This window comes from Cygnus olor, chromosome 27 (genome assembly GCF_009769625.2).
Source record: "Cygnus olor isolate bCygOlo1 chromosome 27, bCygOlo1.pri.v2, whole genome shotgun sequence".
Taxonomy (NCBI): domain Eukaryota; kingdom Metazoa; phylum Chordata; class Aves; order Anseriformes; family Anatidae; genus Cygnus; species Cygnus olor.
This window is the reverse complement of record NC_049195.1, coordinates 3,116,186-3,126,209: the sequence shown is the minus strand read 5'-3', so window position 1 is coordinate 3,126,209 and position 10,024 is coordinate 3,116,186.

The window sequence follows — 10,024 nt, the reverse complement described above, 5'->3', positions numbered from 1 at the left end:
AGTGCCTTGCACTAAAACAGAGTAATTTACTTCTCTTTTCTGCTTTAATCCCCCAGGTTGCCTTCAGGAAAAGGCCCTCAGTGCGCAGTTACATCCCCTAAATGCAGTCTGAGATGCCAGCAGATTCAGGGAAAGGCCACATGGAAATTAGGTGGCAGCATGGGTCAGCATACGGATCATTGTAGCATGACTCAGGGATGATTCTGCAGATGCTTTAGCAAGAAATAACAGCTTGAAGTTTTGTCCCCTGAGCAGGATCAAGACTTCAGGGTCTAACCCTTGATGCTTCAACTTACAGCTCAATTTCCAAAACGTATTGAGTGTACCAAAATACTTCCAGATGCTTTTTGTTTGTCTCCTGAATTCAACACGTCAGACGAGGCAAGAGTAAATTGCCAAAACATCTTGCAGATCGAATGCTGCAACAGTTTTACCTCCGACTTCATTTCAGGAAGACAATAAATACTCTCCTATTCCCATCAAGGCTCCGTTGAAAAGCAAGGCTGATGCTCCATTAATCACTAGTGCGATGGTTCGGCGTCGTGAGAGCCAACATTTCTCTGTCTTATAATCACTGAAACATCAGGGGACACATGGCTAATTGAGAGGTTTACCAAATAGTGGAAACCACTAAGTGGCTATCAGTCAATTAAAACTTTAATTCCGTCTGAAAGTCACATTGTTAACAAAGCTGATTTTTAGCAGCAAAGGATTCGAACTGAGGGATTAAGAAACAGAAATCCGGGAGGAGGCCGATGGGGTGAGGGGTCTGGTGAGGAAATCACGGCCTCCTGCTTCCCGGCCTCGGCTTCCAGCACTGCTGACAGGGGCTTTTGCAGCTCTTGATCCCACAGTGTCTCACAAATATGATCGAGTGCTGGCAAAGAGAACAGCTGATGCACAAGGAGGTGATGTGCTTCCCCAAGGTCACATAATAAGCTGGAAACAAAGCAGACGATGCCCAGGCAGCAGCAGCAGATGCCAAGCGCCATTAGGACTTTTCATTACTTCAGGACAGGCGCTGAATTACCCCGGCTACCTGCGCTGAATATCTGATTTCTTTTCTCTTGCATAACGAGCAGAATACGTACAACCATGCAGGGGTTCTGGGATGTTGCAGGGAGAGGTCTACCACTTGGTTCGCAATGGATCCATGTGTAATTTTTGTTTGGTTTTTGTGAAATTGCTATCTTTGAGTTCAGGTCGCCTTGATGATATTTGCTCTTCGCCCCTCATTTTAGTTATTCTGAACAATTCTCTATTGGCCATGAGTCGAATGCAGAACCAGAAATGCTCCCAGTTTGTGCAACTCCAGTTTGGATACTGGGGGATCAGACAACAACGGGAGACAACTGGGAAACCTGTGCTGCCTTTGGCAACATCCCCTCCAGTGTCATCCGCTGCCTGCAGCGCAGGGAAGCCTCGTTCCTCCCTGATCTGCTCCTTCTCTGGCCATACAAAGAAAAAAAGCAGGGCAATAAGCTGCAGTTTGACCTTCAAGATCTTACTGTGGCTGGTAAACAATTTCTTGACTGCACGTCAGTCTTCTGCTTTAGATTGCCCAAGCGAGGTGCGTGTGGACTAAGCAATTCTTTTCGGTAGAGTTCAAGGTGACTCTGACCCAGCCTTCGTACTTAGAAAGTCAGATTTTTGCACACAAAAGAAAACCAAGGAACATAAAACCTGGCACAAACCCTTTCTAATCTCCCTTATTATACCAGTCAGAATTCATTGCCGGTAGGAAAGAGACCGGCAAGAGGCTCCTCTCTGCTGGCGGCCTGAACCCCCGAGCTGCAGGCGAGCAGGTTTGGGGCATTTTCTTTGTGTGTCTATGGGGGATACGGAGCAGCAGATGCAGGCTCCAAAGCTCAGACCATATATTTTCATGCTAGGTAGGAACTTACACTCACAGCACTTACACTCACTTCCTGTCCCTGACTGTAATCTTATATCTTCCGCAACCAAAGTCAAAATTAGGCTGCACATTTTCCAAACACATTTATTTTCTCGTGCTTTTTATGCTCCCCATGCTGAAAACTGAATCCAACTTGCATTAATATTTATGAAAAAAATCTCTCACTGGTGTCAGAAGTACCTGGGCCGGGCACAGGGTTTCTTGACAGAAGAGGTTTGCATTTTTGTGTTATCCTTTGCAAATATGTGACCTAAATAATATGAAATATATGATAGTGTTTAGGCCACATTATACACTGAGAGAAATATGATTCCTCCATGCAACTGCACCTACATGAGCCTATATAATTAAACTGTGAATATCAATTCTGGTGATTAACATTTATTACCAAATGAAAATTGAGATTACCAAAGGATATGGAGCCTAATGTGTAATGCTGACAGGTAATTTAACTTGGAAAATAGCTGCATGAGAACTGAAACCGGTATTTGCAATTTTTACCTTGACTTTTTTTTTTTTTAACTTTCTTACTAGGCATCAATCTATGCAGCAAAATTTTCAAAGAGAGAAGTCATTTGGGAGCAACTTTAATGCTTTATTGTAAACCGAGTTTATAACAATAATAAAGAAGGAAAATACATTTTGAACAGAGATTTTGGAATGTTTCACCTTGAATGTTTTACTTTTATTCACTTATCTTTACCTGTATGGTCTTTCGGAGGAAATAAGTTTTCTGGCAGTCTCCAGAATAATCAGCAAATATGGAGATGGTGCCTGAGAAGAAAACATCCCATAAAAATCCCTGTGTGATTTAAAACAAACAAACAAATGAATGTATTAAGCAGGAAATGTGAGGTTTAAGTCAAAAGTGTTTTAAAAGTCATTGTAGGAAACCTGTCACAACCAAAGGCTCCTGGTGCAGTGCTGCATCCACGCTGCAGCTCTCGGGGGCGGCAGGCAAACCTCTCCCATGCAAATTTGCTCGGGGCCATAAAAGAGTGGGCAGCTCTTTGCAGTTCACATCATCCCCCAGCAGATGTGGTTCGTACTGCCTGTGGCACTGGACCAATACTTAAAATTAGCAGGGGAGGGACCCACTGCCAGCTCCCCAGGACAATCCTTGGACCTCGTCTTCCTGATGGGAATTAACAATGGTTCCCAAATTCAGCCGCTTCTGGTGGCTTCTGCCTCCTGCTGAAGTGGGAGGGGGCTCGAATGCCTGATCAATACTCTTAATCATTGCTGGGTTATTTGATTATCTGGGGATGGGCTTGCTTTAAAGCAGATTTTTCAACTCAGGCTATTAAAAAGCTTTTCCTATAAATATCCCTACTGTACAGCAAGACCCAGGGGAGCGTCCCTGCACTCCCGTAATCTAATTTGTGGGAGTGGGAGTGCAGCAAAGAAATGCATCTGAGCAGGAAGCTTTTCAGCCTGAAAGCCACCTCGAACCACCCCCTCCAAACAAAAAAGCCTCCATTTAGCCTCAGCCCACAGGGAAGGAGCCTCCTTTTGCAGCCTCCTGCGGGCCGGGTGCCTCAGTGAGCAGTGATCCGTCCCCCCTCGAGGGAGCAGGGCCCCGGTATGGGGTTGCCTGGATGGCTGTCAAGAACCTCTTTGGCTAATTGCAATCCCGGCTTAAAAGCATCAAGGGTGCGAAGCAGCAGCAGCCTAATGCAGGACCAAAGGTTAATGCACGATCGCACGACAGCATTTAATCTTGCAGAAAAGGAAAGGTGTGTTTCTTTATTTATTTGCTTGGGTTTGTCCCTTTAAAAAGGGAAAAATCTGCCCCACAACCAAGTGCATTTAAAAGGAAACCCCTCCCTTCCTCCAAGCTCCTGTGCTCCTGGCAGGTGCCTTTGCTCTCTCTGCAGTGTCCTTGGTGGTGGCACGGCCACTGTCCCCATCGCCGGGGGGCTCTGTCCCCAGCCCGGGGCATCCCTGCAGCTCCGTCCAGCTCTTCCTCTCGGCAAAATGCAAGAAAAAGCCAAAGGCAACCAGCTACCGGGCTGCAGCGCAAAGGAGGCTGAACTCTTGTGATTAATGAGCACTGATGCGCATCCAAGCCCCACTTTCTCACCGAGCGGTGCCCAATAAAGAAAACTCCCTGCCAGAGCCATGTCAGGGCAGGAGGGAGAATGAGAATAATACATCAACTCAGCAGCAGTGCTCGGAAAGGGCAGCGTGCCTGAAGCGCAGGCGAGACCTTTAATAACAGAAATGTTTGCCTGTGCGGGAGGCTTTGTGCTCGTGACAGCCGGGGGGGAGTTGTCCCTGGGTGAGGTCTGACAGGGGATGAAGGATGCTGGCGGCAGCAAGGCACCAGTCTGGGGACTGGCCACCAGGCTGGGCAGCGGCCGCCAAGCTGCGGCTTGGCTGCTGCTCTCCCTGGGGAGCTGATGGGTGCAGAGCCTGGGCCAAACCCGAAATTTCACCGAGAGTGGCAGCTCACTGAAAGTGGCCCATGAGGGCTTGATTTTCCCCCAGTAAACCTGGGAATTGACTGAGCCCACAACAGATTTGCAACCCAACGCTGATGCGCAGCAGCTCAGCATCTGCTCCCCGCAGCAGCTCTGCCTGCAGAAGAAGCAGACAAATGTGTGCTTTCAGGGAACCTGACCCAACTCGTGGGGGTTTTCCCGGTATCACCAATCTGTGTCCTGCATTCATCCGCAAACCTTACCTGCTGTGCCCATCTGCTCCAGGCACCAAAATCAATATCGTCAGTGAACTGCGTTGACATTTGCCCGTAAAAACGTGAAGTCAATCAAGAAGTTGGTAGAATTTCTTATTCCCCACCCCCTGTTTGTTGCAGCACCCGAGGGTGTCAGTGATGGCTCCAAAGCACCGGCTGCTCCCTGCCACGCAGCTGCTGCTATAACGTGAGCAGCCGGGGCACCTCCCAGGGGGCCGCATCCTGATCGGGCACAGCCTCAGCAGTGCTGGGCAGGGGGCACCCAGGAGCCCAAGTCAGGAAGAATGACCCTCACAGACCCTCTCAGTGCCGATTATCCAGGGAAAGATGAAGCCCTGGCAGTAAAGCTGGAGAAAATCTGATGGAAAAAAAGCCATAAAGTTTGAAAAAAAAAAGGAAAACTCCACGTGGTGGAGATGCAGACGGTACAGGACAAGCTGGGCTGCAAAAACAAGACAGAAGCTGTTCCTTTGACTTCATCCTGTTTCATCCCCTCCCCTAACTTCCCGGCCATTGATCTGTGCTGTGCAAAGGGCTCTCCCCCCGTGCACTCGCAGACAAGGTTTCTCAGTGCTGGTGCCAGCCCTGGAGCCCTCTCGCTGCCGGGTTTTTCGTTGTGGTCAGCAGGCTGCAGATGACTGAGACATTTCGGATGGATGGGAGGGGGGAGCGTCTGCTCCACAAGGCAATAAACCACTTCAGCCAGGAAAGCAAGCTTTGGCCTGACACACACCGTATTATTTCAGTCCTACAGGAATGAGATATACATAAATCTGTGCTGGGCTACGCAGGGAGCTCGTTATGAACCGAGCAGGGCTCAGCACCTTCCAGGGTGCCTGGGTTGAGCACTGCCTAATGCATTTCTCCTCTGGTAACTCCCGGAGGAGAGAGTTACTCCTACCCACATTTTGCAGATACAGAATTTAGGTAAGCACACGTTGAGCAGAACAGAGAATGAAACTCAGCCTCCCTAACCGGAGCATGGTGTCCTAAGACTGAGCCATCCATCTTTCAGCAGGTTCCTTCAGAGAAAGCAGAAGGCGAGCAGGCTGTGAGCACCCTTTGCATCCTTTCCTCCTGCTCTTTTGGTCCTTCACCTCTGAATCATGCACAGTGCATCGCGATGCCCTCCCAGTCCCAGGCTCTGATACAGCAAATGTGTCTCGTGGTGAGCAGGGCCACCAACAGCCTTGGGGTGTGCAGGGGCTCAGAGTCCTCTGGGTCTGATCCTCACGTCCAGTTATGTCTTTTTATACCTGCCATTGTATCTGACTGCTCTAAAGTCCTCGTCAGAAATATGGAAAACCCAATAGATGCTGCTCGTACATACATGTCTCACCCTGTCTTTGTCCCTTGTCTGACATGAACACCACCCAGCTAAAAGCCAGAGGCTGGATTCCCCTTGAAGTACCGTGCTGGCCATTAGTGAAACAGCTCTCCCCGACAGCCTCCTCATCAAGACGCCCCTGCCGTGCTTTATCGATCGCTTTTATTGGGACGTGAGCAGAGGATGCTGCAAGCGGCGTCTGAGAGCCAGGCGGGGCTGTCGATAAAGCTGTTTCAGCAGCACAGCTGCTGTCCCCCAGACGGTGACCACAAAGCAGTGAGGCCGTGTTTAGGAGGGGACAAAGGGGGAGATCAGCTGGGCTTTCCCTCCGTGGTGCTGCCGGTGGGCTGTTTTCTATCAGGGAAGCATTTCCCAGTGGGCAGCCGCTGAAACAAAGGAGGCTCCTGCGGCTCAGAAGAAAGGGGGAAGCGAGCCTGTTTGCTTTAGAAAAAAAAAAAAAAAAAAAAAAAGGAAATAAAAAAGACATGCTTTTGTGGATAGTCTGGTGCTAGAGGTGCAAAAGATAACAGCCGAGCCATTACGCCCACGCAGAAGTACGCAAGCCACCAACATCCGCCGATGGGAACAGACCGCCCGCTATCTACCGCAGAGCGAGCGGTGCCACTTGGCTTTATTTTTAGGCTCTCAATCTGAAACAGCTCGGGGAGAGACGACTGCTGGAAGGAAGCACTCGGGGCTTTCTGAAGTGCAGAAGTCTTTCATAGTCCGGACTCAGATGCCACAAAAGGCACCCAGCCCTGGCCCAGACCCAAATCCAAGCTGATGTTGGGCAGCTCTTTTAACCTCCCGGCTCCCCTCTGAACCTGGAAAAAAAGCACGATGAATGAATGAGGAAGAGCAGGGTGACTCTGTCCTCTAAATATAGCCCATAAGTGGTGCCAAGCCAAATGTAGGTTACTATAACATGTGAATCATCCTGCTTTGAAGAGCAAGGATGGAAATAAGGGATGTGAGAAGGGGGTGGGGGTAGAAGTGGTTATAAAATCCTGCCTTGATTGACTCCAAGTTGAGGTTTGCCAACAGCATCTAGACAGGAGTATGTAGCATGTGATGCGCCTGTTCCCACTATGTCGGGGAGGATCTGCCTGTAATTCCCAAGCAACATGCCAGCAAAGTATTGTAAATATGCCAGCACTGACAAAAGAGATCAGAACAGCTTATCTGGCTGAATATCTGTGGCTGACTCCCTGTAAGACAGATGGAAATGTTTCCTAATGGGCAGGGCATGAGGCTCATAAGGCTCATTTTTCTAATTCTTCTCTTAGCTCGATCTTTCTGTCCATGGAAGGGGATGAAATACAGTGACCCCCCCTTTTAAATTTAATGAAAATGCTGGGGATCAGGGCTTCTCATCCCTGCCTGGGCTGAATTGGGCACGGTGGGGTCCCACTACACCTCCAATCGACGTATCTGCAGACTGGGTGATGCAGTGGGTTACGGGAACCTTACTGGGAGTTTGGGGCTTGCAGTGCCTGCTCTCAGTGATTTTTTCATTCACATAGTATATAAGTGTGTGTGCTTTGCCCCTGCTCTGTAAGCGTGATGCTTTTTGCAGTAATAGCACGAAGGTCTGCTGAGCTTTGAGCAGTGCTGTAAGGGAAAGTCAGCATACAGGGTTAGCACGAACAGCAGTGATCAACAGAGAGGAGTTTCTTACAAGGAGGCAGGCAGGAAAGGGAGAAATTGCAGTGCTGATGCACCAGGGCAATATAGACTAAAAGCAGAAGGAAAAGAAAAGGTCTCTGCATGAGCAAGCAATGTCCCCTGCAAGGAGCATCCCTGTTTTCAGAGAGGTAAAACAGAAGGGTCTGCCCCTTACCAGAGAGCATGCACCAAAAAGAAGCCGGGAGGCATATGCTAGGACAAAAACCTCCCCTTTGGTAGCATCTCGTGTGCATGGGGCCACCCGCTTCCAGCACCTGCTTCTGCTGGAGACGGGCTCTGCTGCAAACCTTGTGGCTTTGGCATGTGCCTTGACAGCTCCCCAGAGACTTTCCACAATCCATCCTTTAGGGATCTGTCACCCACTCTAATGCTCGAGCTAATTCTGCGTACATCAAGGAAGCTATGCCATCAGTGCTGCCAGGTCCGAGGACCTAATTAGCATTTGCTCGGCAAAACTGAAGTCATCTAAGGCAGCTGGTGCTAGATCTGAACTATTATTATTAATCTCACCTCAAGCTGTGGTCTTTAGGGTCAATGCAGAAGGGGATCGTGAAATGGTAATGGTCAGAAACCTAATGGGAACCATCCACAGAGAGGCAAAAGGTCTGCGGAGTCAGGAACAGCCACCAGAAGAAAAAGACCTGGATTGTTATTCATATTGCCTGATTTGCCTGGATGGCTTTAGCCTTTAATTATTTGTCTCACATATTAATTTCCCTGCATATTAATAGCAGCTTGCGAATGCAATGATCTTCCCCTGTATTTGTAGGACTCTGCGATGCAATATTAGGGTAATAAAAGCTCTTCCAGGCACATTGCATGTGTGAAGGACCAGCACTCAGTACCTGTATTTTTAATTAAAACAAAACAAAACAAAAAACTCTTTTCAGCCCTATTTGTGTAGCCCTTCCACAAATAAATAGGGAATCTGGGTTGTTAGCGTGCAGTCCCTCGAGTGCTGGTACAAATCATTAGCAGCTGAGCTTGTTTTTCTCCACAATTATATGAAATCAAAGTTCTGAAGAACTGAATTCAACAACAAAAAAGTACCTTTTTTCTCATAATATTCTCATAAAGCTCTTTGCCCATTTTTCATTTGAAAAAAAAGACCATTAGCCTTACACATTAGACAGCCAAATTTAAAATAATGAAATATTTGCCATAGAAGGGAAATAGTCCAGGATACAGATGGTAAATATTCATGGCAAATTGCTAGCCAGGAAATATTTGGTGGGAAATACACAATGAGCATTAATAAATTTATACCCAAGGAACACAAATCAAGGCAAGAAATAAGTGTTCGAGCAGGAGCAGTCTAGCTGGAAGTATTTCGTGATGCAGACACACAGACCTTTCCCTCCACGTCTTGTTACCAGAGAAGTAACAAGACATATAGTTCCATTTCTATAAATACCTGGAGATACAGAGCCAGCAAGGGCAGCAATATTGCAGATGTACTACAACACAACCGCTCTGAAGAACTGTAACATCACTGTGCATGGGAAAATTATGTTTCCAGTCTAATGACTGCCATAATGAATCCTGGCTAGAGCTGCATCAGAGATTTCCAGCCCCAAGAGCATCCCCATCTGCCACCAGAGCCAGAGGAAGGGCTTCTCTTCCTGCATCCGTCAATAGGCTCAATCCTCCGTGGACTGGTCCTAGAGAAATCAGCATCACCAGCGCTGCCAGAGGGGCACGAGCCCATGAGTACTCACAGTCATGAAAGCTCTTTTTACTGGTTACCTCCTCACAGCTGCGAGTTACGACCCCTCCCTGAGGATTCATACCCTCTGCAGAGCTCCTCTTCATTTTTATTTTTGTTATTCTGGCTCTGATCGTCTTTGTTGGTGGATTTCAATGCACAAAAAAAATCAAAAAGTTGTTATTTCACCATATCAGCCTGATGGCACTGTCAGGCGGACAGAGTACCTCGCATTTGTCACAGTGTGAATAAAATCAGCCACGTATTTCCAAGTCCTCACAAGTTTCTAAACAGCAAGGGCTTTCCATAGATAAAATGCATGAAATAACATCATAGTAGCTCCCTCAGAGCTTAAAACTTCATATCTTAAAAAAAAAAAAAAAGCTGTTTTTCTGTCTTTCAGAGCATGTTCTTTGCATTCCATATAAATGCTATCCATTAACATTAATTATGCTTCAAGCCCATTATCACTTAGACACATCCATTATCCTCCAGAACATCCCCCACACCTCTCTTCTCACTGATGTCTGATTCACACTTGTCTGTACGATGCGCAGCAGCACCACTCAGCTGTTCAGGTCGGGAGTTTTTCCTCAATTCTTAAGGATAAAATATACAAAATTCCCTCCTGTAACCGGGAATGTAGGAACATGTGCATCCCCCCACGCACACCTCTGCGCTCAGCCGCCTCTC